Source organism: Phascolarctos cinereus, unplaced genomic scaffold (genome assembly GCF_003287225.1).
Source record: "Phascolarctos cinereus isolate Bilbo 61053 unplaced genomic scaffold, phaCin_HiC Scaffold_9;HRSCAF=440, whole genome shotgun sequence".
NCBI lineage: Eukaryota > Metazoa > Chordata > Mammalia > Diprotodontia > Phascolarctidae > Phascolarctos > Phascolarctos cinereus.
In genome coordinates, this window is record NW_027556402.1 from 32,943,397 (window position 1) to 32,953,680 (window position 10,284).

Sequence of the window (10,284 nt, forward strand, 5' to 3'; positions counted from 1 at the left end):
CCTCCTTCTTCCTGGCCCCCACTTCTCTGTAGAATCAAAGAGGAAAAATAATCTTTCCCCAAAATAGCTCTAACATCAACCCTTTACCAACCCTTTACCAAATGTTGAATTTTCTAAACACTTCCCAGAGCTATCTCTGTTATTCCCTCTGCTCAGAAACACAATTATGGGATTTATTTAGTCAAACTATTTGAAATTGAAAAAGAAGTGTGAAAGGCCATATTGGTTCCTGCCCACATTATAGGAAAGCAATATGAAATGCTTCACAGCTAGTTAGAGTCATTAATATGCAACAACATGTACAATTGCTATTTCTTAAATAGGAAGAGTATATGGACCAAAAAAAAAATGTATTAAAAAGGTCGGGTCAGAGATATGAACCACAGGGGAACAGGAAGGTGTGATATAGAGACTCCAAAAGTAGGATTTTAATACCCTGTTCATTAAATATTTAATGAGCAGTTACTATAGATAAGATACTATGCTATAGACACACCCGGGGATTGCAGTGATGTATAAGACACAATCTTCACCATCACCACAACCACCACCACCACCTCCCCACCCATCTCTATCTCATCCCACCCTCTCCCCCCCCCAAGAAGCTTTTAACTTAAAAGGCAAGAAGATGTAAGTCAACAAGCATTTTTTTTCTTGATAATAATTTATTTTTAGTTTTCAACATTCACTTCCATAAGATTTTGAGTTTTAAATTTTCTCCTATTTCCATTCTTCCCCCTGCCCCAAGATGGTGTGAAATCTGATACAGGCTCTACTTATACATTCATATTAAGCATATCTTCCCATTAGTCATGATGTAAAGAACAATTAGAACTAATGGGAGGAACCACAAGAATGAAGCAATAAAACAAAACAACAAAAGAAAAGGAGAGCAAATAGTATGCTTCCATCTGCATTCAGACTCCCTCGTTCTTTCTCTGGATGTGGATAGCATTTCCCATCATGAGTCTTCAACAAGCATTTTTTAAACACTACCTATGTGCCAGGCACTCTCCTAAGCACTGGGGATACAAGGAAAGGCAAAAAATAAACCCTGCCCTCAAGGAGTTTACATTCTAATAAGGGAGACAACAGGTAAATATGTAGATACAGAGTTATAAAAGTAATCCAAATAAGAAAGGCATTAGCATTTGGGACCAGGAGAGGCCACATGAAGAAGGAAACATTTGAGCTCAGTCTTGAATGAAGCCAGGGAAACTGAAGCTGAGATAAGAGGGCAGAGCACAGGGGACAGCCAGGGCAAAGGGCCAGAGTTAGCAAAAGGAGCATCCTTGTTAAGAAATAGCTGAATCAGAGCTTGTGGTGGAAGATGATGTAAAAAGGAAGGAAAGTTAGGAAGAGACCACATTATAAAGAACTTTCAGTGCCAAACAGAGGATCGTATGTTTGATTCTGGAAGCAGGAAAGTCACTGTTAACTCATTGAGCAAAATAGCGATGGTCACATCTACATGTAAGAAAAATAATCTTGACAGCTAAGTGGAAGACGGATTGGAGTTCAGAGATACTGGAGGCAGGGAGTTCAGTTAAAAGGCTATTGCAGTTAGAGGCAGCTAGGTGATAGAGTGGATAGAGCACCAGCCCTGGAGTCAGGAGGACCTGAGTTCAAATTCAGCTTCAGACCCTAGCTGCGTGTCCCTGGGCAAGTCACTTAATCTTGATTGCCTCCCCCCCCAAAAAAAAAAAAGAAAGAAAGAAAGAAAAAGAAAAAAACAAGAAGAAGGAGGCTATTGCAGAAGGCTGGCTCAGAGGTAATGATGACATGAACTAAGGATTGGTTGTATGAGTGGAGAGAACAGGAGGTATTGAAGAGGTGTTGTAAAGATAAGAAGCCATAGAAAGTGCTGGATTTGGAGTCAAAGGACATGAGATTGACTCTCATTTCTGCTATTTACTATCTGTGTGACCTGAAACAAGTCAGTACAACTTCACGTGCCTCAGTTTCCTCTGTAAAATGAGAGGGTTGGATTAGAGAAGCCCTAAGATCCTCTCTGGCTCTAAAGCTGTGATCCTACAACAAACCATTAGCATTTGTTGGTCGTTTTCGCCCATTTGCAGGGGAGGGAGTAAAACACATCAGAATTATTTTAATACACATTGGCCTTATAATTGGGATTTGGGGCATGTTTTCAAATGGTCATTGAAGTCTTGTGATATCTTCACTTGATTTTTTTTTTCTTTTGACTATTTTTGTCAATTCTCTGTCTTGGACGTCAGACTTCCATCAGCGACATAGATAGAATGCAAATGTGTTTCCCCATTGGACAGTTTGTCTTATTCTATATTGATTTGGAGCTCATTTTTAATTTCATGTAATTGGACTTGTGCATTGTATCTCTTACGAATCCCTCCATCGTTTGGTCAAAAGAGGCAAAGTGTGGGTGAATAAATAATAATAATAATATATTTGTTTAGTGCCTATTTTGTGGCCTGTACTGTTCTAAGAGCTTCACAAATATTACCTCGTTTGATACTCAAAACAACCCTGATAGGTAGGTGCTATTATCCCTATTTTACAGTTGAGGAAACTAAGGCAGACAGAGGCGAAGTCATGCTCAAGATCACACACCTCATAAGGGTCTGAGTCTGGATTTGAACTGAGATCTTCCTGACCAACCTCACTAACTTAAAAATAATTCAGTGCAGCATCATCTACATTTAGGAAGGGTTAGCAGTTATCACTGTCATATGTGAACAACACACTGTCATTCAAGTACAAAATAACACAAAGCACAGACGTGATTTAGACCTGCAATTACAAACCTAACTACAAAATGCATACAACACAATTCCTAATCCCTCCTTTCCTTCCTCCCCTGCAAGAACTGTAACTGGACCTTTTCCAAAGACAAAGTACATGTTGTTTTCCCTGCACAGTAAGAAATGTCTTGACACAAAGGCCAATCTAAAGGGGACTAATCCTTTTCAAGGAAGGTAACCACTGCCTCTGTACAATTTAATCCTCACTTTCAGCCAAGAACCTGAAGAGGGGTGGGGTGGGGAAGAGGCATTACTTTGTCTAAAATAATAAAAAAGAAACTATAGTCCCACATATAACAACATCTCAAACCACTGGACAAGAATGCTGTTTTAGAATTCTCAGCTCTGGGAAAATGGCCAAAGATTCAGACATTTCCATTCTCAATAATAGTTTATTATTCCTTTATATTAGTGTTGATATTTCTCATCAGCAAACTTATTAAGCCCTACATGCCAGCCACGGATTGTTCTGTTCCCCTGCATAGGGCATTCCATCTCCTATCTCCAGGCCTTTGAATAGAACAGCCCTCAAGGTTGGAATTCTGTCCCTAATCCCCTCTACCTCTGGGGAACCCCCCCCACTCTCTCTTCAAGCCTCACTTCAAGAGGAATTCCTTTAAAAGGCTTTTCTTAACTCTTCTGCTGCTCTTCTCCCACCTCACTGTATAATCCATGTATATATGCATATATTAATATGCACTATAAATATGAACATATAAGTATATATGTATATATAATATATTATGTAGATGTATCTTATATATAAATATATTTTTAAATATAAATTATAGGCATATACACATATACACACATGCACCTAGAGATACACATTATTAATATATATATTATATCTATATATGTATATAAGAGATGTGAAGGTATGCAATCCTAGAAAGTGCTAGATTAGGATTATAAGGACGTGGAATTGAAACCTAACTCTGCTACTTATTATCTCTGTGACTTGGAACAAGTCACTTAACCTTTATGGGTCTCAGTTTATGTACATATATATGTGCATGTTTGTGTATGTGTGTATAGATATATGTATATGTATATACCTATACATATACACACATGCATACATATGTACACTTATACACAAACATATGTGTGTATAAGGATATGTATTTTTATATATGAGTGGGTATATTATGTGAGTATATTATAACATATGTGTGTATGTATGTATATATATACGTGTGTGTGTGTGTGTGTGTGTGTGTGTGTATAACACCTTCATTTAATTCATCCATCCTCACTAACTATTATCCTATATCTCAACTCCCTTTCACTGGGGGGCCATTGACAGCCATCTTGACTTATGTCTTACTACTAGACTCCAATGACTCAGGAGGAGAGAGTGAGGTGGATGACTTTGCACACAGCCCTGCCTCATTTCAATCCAATTCACTTGCAAGTCAAGACATCACCCTCCTGATGTCATTAGTCCTCTTTGAGAATGAGGGACGAACAACAATCTGAGAAGAACCTGCTACATATTCTGAAGGTCCATCCCAACTTGAAGACTCCACAAAGTTTTCTAGAGCCCGAGTGTTAGTACTTCTGGATATAGAAATGCTGTATTTGAATTAGAGTATTTCATGTGGATCTCTCTCCTTGGCCAACAATCACGTTCTACTTAGTGTATTTAGCTTCATAATGAGCACCCCACACACACCCTAAGATTGTAAACTCCTAGAGAGGGAACAAAAATTGTATCACTTTTCATCTCTGTATTGTCAGAGAAAGAAAAAAATGTAAAGTTTCTACATTTGGGTTCAAAAAATTAACTTCATAAGTACCCAAAGGGAGAGATGTGGCTATACAACCGTTCCTATATTTTTTAAAGCCCTGGTAGGTTCAATGGACTGAAACCTTGGTATGATTTAATAATGTGACATGGCACCCCCAAAAAGCTAATGCTATTCTAAACTGCATTAAGAAAGGCACAGTGTTCAAAACAAGAGAGGAACTCATTCCATTATACTTTGTGTTGGTGTGCCTACATTTGTGTTCAGTACTGAACACCTGATTTTAGAAACACTAGAGTATATGTGGAGGAGGACAATCAGGATGCCAGGTGGATTGGAGAATATCCCCTCTAAAGATTGCTTGAAGGAAATGACAAGTGTTTAACCTATAGAAGAAGAGACTTAGGAAGGACCCAATAGCTATCTCCAAGTCTTTGAAAGGCTATGATTCGGAAAACAACTTCTCCAATTTGTCCTGGAGGATAGAGCTAGGAGCATAATTTTCAGAGGTAAAATGTAGATTTTATGTAAGGAAAAACTTCCTAATTACACTAGGCAACAGTAATGACAAAATGCTAGTTTTCTGGTCATAGCCATAAAAATAGTTGAACCGTGTAGTATTTTTATACCAGTTTCAAATATGACCTCACATTTTGTCTCTCACCTGACCATTCTCACACAAATCAGATGTAGATTTTATTTAAAATCATTTTTACCAAGCAAAACTGTACTCACTTCACTCACCTAAAATACAGCTGATATATTTAGATGAGTTGCAGTTAGCCTATTGACCATCCCTCCTCAGGATCCAGCAGTAATTAGCCAGCTTGCTTGGACTTTATTTAATCCGGTACTGCTTATTCGCTGTGAAGGTTGCTTGAGAGAAACAACTCTGGGAAGAAATCCAAGTGTGAACCCTAAAAATGAACCTCAAATGACATATTATCTCCCATAATTTTATAAATGTTGAGGAGATGTTGACAATTTCCTGATAATTTTCTACTCTGTAGCTTCCTCCCAAAAAAAGTTTTGGGTCTTTTTTAAAAATTATTTTCATGCAGCTCCTTCCAACTTCATTCAACTCTTCTTTAAAATATGTATCTCTTGAAACTTCCCTTGTTTGTGAACCAATGGAACATTCCCTTTTTTTATTTTAGCTTCGTTAATTCTTAGAAACAGATTTTTCAGATAAGGAAAATCTACATCATTTCGAATGGTTGCCAAGCCAAGTTTAACATGTAGTGAAGGTTAGAAAACTTTCCCAGGACTAACCAGTAGTTGATTTAACCACAGTTCCCTTGTCTATAATCAATTCTCTCCTTTTAGGCCGGTATTCTTAAAAAACATACAGTTGTTTTTTTTCTGTCTCTGCTCTCCTACTCACAAATAAAGCAGCAATACTTGGTTGATCCATGTTGTAATCCTTATTAAAAAGCATTTATTTTTCAGATCCCCATAGATATGCCAAGAATATTATTCATAACATAATGCTTCTCAAGGGAAGTTTCATGTTTAAACAAATTTTGGTGCCCTCTTGTTAGTCTAAATTAGAAGCCAAAAGTTCAGCTGGATTTTGGGATAAGTTAAAATTACAAACAATGTTATTTGGTTCTGTTTAGGCTTGTAAACAAGGCTCTGAGGATGGAAAATAGGGAATTATTACCTTATTGGTCACCTACCTGGTCATGTTTATCTTGATCCTTACAACCTGAATCATTATAGTCATCTTCTTGACCCAAACCCAATTTTCTGGTGGTTTTGGTGTAGGTATTTCTTCATCACATAAAATAGGCCTTAAATTGGTGTTAGATTTATACACTGTACAATATATTTAAGTGTGGAGATCAATCTGTTAGGCCAAAATGTCAATCTGTCAAATGGCCTTTTTGTTCTCTCCAAATTATAGGAACTAAAAAAACACATGTGACAAGATTCATGTAGCCAGCCAGTTAGTAATCTAATCCAATAATAAGTATTTATTAAATACTTTAGCACAGGTGATGAATGCAGTACAAGTGAGGGGCCCAGACTTTATCTTGGGCACATATTTAACAACCCAAATCAAATTCATGGGGTTCATATGCTTTCTTAACTAAAGTAAGACTTCACCTCTGAGTTTAAAAGGTTAGCTCACTAAATAAAACAAACAAAAAAAAACTTAGGAAGCAGATTTAAATGTAGTGCACTAATACCTACATAGCACAAAACATGATCAAAAACAATAATGTTGTGTACTAAATTATACAAGCAGATGGTAAACCAATGAATAACTTGCAGAAAATTTCAGTGCAGGACTGGATATGTGTAAACGTGTTCTGCTACACAGCTCATAAACCGGGACTTCACATAGCATGTAAGAAAAAGTCAGCTACTGACTTATTGCTATCTTTGCAATAAGACTTTGGGGACGGGAGTGGAGGATGAGGGTGGAGTGTGTGGCTTTACATATTCTTTCTCCTTTGTTCTAATCCAGACCTAACTGAGGCTAGTATGGTGGTTCTGGCTCAGAACTGAAACCAAATTAGATACTCATAGTGATTGTAGACCATTTATTACTAAGTTTACTTAGCAATTACATGGAAAGGATATTCAGGAAGAATACGGCATTAATTATAAATAAAATCAATCAATCAATTAATTACTTATATATGAATTAAAATCTAATTAATTATATAAATGAAATAACCTCTTTCCTCTCTGTTGCAGCTCCGCTCTTCTCCTCATCTCACCTTTGATCCCCTTAAGTCTTTCCTTTCCTTTTAATTCCCCTTCACCTTACTCTCTTCAACATTCAAAATTGTTTTTCTTATGACTATTCCCTTACCTCCTGCCCTGTTACTTAGATTCCTCTCTCCCCTACCTTGTCCCCATCTCTTCCTGTTTCCCTTGTGAGTTTAATGTGTTTCTATGCTAAAATCTGGGTGGGAAGGGGAGGGAGGAGGTGATTTTGTATAATCTTCTTTTATATTTCACATGGGAAGAAAGTTCATGGGTTGTCTCCCACCCCTCACTCCTTCATCCATGTTTATATCCTTTTTTAAAAAAAACATCTGGGACTCCCTATCTCACCCAGGCTGGAAGTACAGGGACTACTCAGAGACCTGATCCCAAAAATGATCAGTGTAGGAGTTTTGACCTCTACAATCTACCACCAAGGCTGATTCTCCCCCTCCTTAGGCAACCTGGTGACTCCCTAATCCTGGGGGCTCTCCATATTAATGCTTAAATTAGAACAGCCAACCAATCACCATAATTCCCTGCAGCTAAAAGCTCCTAAACTCATGAAATACCCCAGCCTCAGTGTCCCAGTAGCTGGGATTACAAGAATTTGTCATCATGCCCACAAAGGATTATATACTCTTCACATTTTCTGCACTTCTATTATGTGATAGTGACTTCTCTCCTCCTTTCCTTTCTTTCTTCCCTAGTATAGTCCCCTATACCTCCCATTTTTGTCTTCTAGAATCATCAAAACCATTCCAGGCCCTCTGTCATTTTTATCTTTTTATATGAAGTGAAAGATATTAGGGTTCTAAGAAGACATTTGTTTTCTTTTCTTCCATTAATATGTAAACAATTCATCCTCCAGATATTCATTAATCAAATATGTGTACCTTTCTGTTTCTCTTAGTGCCTGAAGTTCCATTCCAAATAACTGTTCAATTCTTGGCTTTTCATCAGGAATGTTTGAAAATCCTCTATTCCATTAAAGATCCATTTTTGCCCCCAAAGGATTATACTTAGTTTTGTCAGATGGGTTGTTCTTTGCTGTAAACCCTTATTTTTTTCTTTTGGGAATATTATATTCCATATTCTCCTTTTCTTTACAGTTGTAGCTGCCAAGTTTTCTGTAATCCTTACTGTGGCTACTTGAACATTTTTTTTTTGAGGTGGGGGAGGAAGGTGCTGCTTATATTTTTTTTCCCTTGATTTGATAGTTCCAGACTTGGACTATGATAATCCTGAGAGTTTTCATTTTGAAGTTTCTTTCAGGAGGTAACTAATAGATTCTTTCTATTTTCACTTTGCCCTCTGGTTCTAAAAGTTGTGGGCAGTTTCATTTGTATTTTTCTGAACTATGGTATCCAGGCTTGTATCCATACTCTTGAATGTATTATCAAAAAACAGATATGAAACACCAAGGAATTTCCACTTTTTAAACGCATGTTTAAGCAAGCAAAAGGTATAACAGCCCCTCTGGGAGTTGTAGCCAATGGTCTTGGTACTCATGTGGGTTGGGTGCCCAGAGGGGCAACTATTACTCTAAGGTTCTACAGATATCCATGTATTGGCTGTTTCTAACATCACTAACAAACCTCAAAAAACATATTCTACCCCCTCCCCACTGTAAAAAACAAAAACAAAAAAGCAACCTAGAGTATACTTTCCTACAAATACAAACAATATCCATGGACTCAGACTTAAAGTACAGTGGCAACGAAGTATAAAGGTAAGAGGCCCAAAGAGTGACTCACCACTACTGCTGCTGGAAGTCTGTTCTCTGTGTTGTATCCTCTCTCAGCTCCCTTTGGATGAAGCTCTCCAATGGACAGCCAGATCAGCTAAGCTGCCAAGGTTGGCTCCATTCTTCAGTTCTTGGAGGTAGCTGGGTGACTTGCTGAAGAGAGCGCTGGAACTAGAGTCAGGAAGACTTGAGTTCAAATCCAGCTTCTGAGAGCATTTTGGGATAGAAAACGGACAATTTTGGTTACATTAAATTAAAAAGCATTTGTACAAATAAAACCAATACAGCCAAGATTAGAAGGAAAGCAAAAATTTTGAGGGGAGGGAATTTATAGTCAGTTTCTTAGACAAAGGCCTCATACCTTAAATATATAGAAAATTGAGTCAAATCAGTTAGAATAAGAATCATTCCCCATTTAATAGGTGATCAAAGGATATGGACAGGCAATTTTTGGAAGAAGAAGTCAAAACTATATATAATCATATAAAAATGCCCTAAATTATTGTTAATTAGTCAAATTCAAATTGAAACAACTCTGAGGTACCATCTCATACCTATCGGAATGACTAAAATGATAGAAGGGAAAAAAATGTTGGAAGAGATGTGGAAAAATTAGAACACTAATATATTCTTGATGTGAAAAAAGTTATAAAACTGTGTATACTCTTTGACCCAGCTAATGCCACTATTTGGTCTATTTCCCAAGGTGATCATGTAGAAAAGAAAAGAATCTATTATGTTCTGAAATATTTATAGCAGCTCTTTTTCTGGTGGCAAAGAACTGGAAAGTGAGGGGATACCCATCAATTGGGGAATGGCTGAATAAGTTGTGGTATATGATTGTGATGGAATCTACTATGCTGTAAGAAATGACGAGCGGGTTGATTTTGGAAAAACATGGAAAGATTTGCATGAAATAATGCAGAGTGAAAAGAACAGAACCAAGAGAATATTATATATGCTAACAGCAATATTTTTTGAAGAGTAACTACAAAGTAAGCTATTCTGAGTAGTATGATCATTCACATCAATCACAAAGGACTCATGGAGGAAAATGTTATTCACCTCCAGAGAAAGAACTAATATATGGGAGTATGTATTGTATGATTCCACATATATATTATATCAAATGTTGGCCTTCTCTAATGCAGGTTTGGGAGGGAAGGAAGGAAGGAGATTATTTGGAACTCAAAGTGTAACCAAAAAGTAGAAAAAATGAACAAATACAGCCACCAACACTTAATAGCTGTGTGACCTTGGGCAAGTCACTTTTACCTTTGTCTGCCTC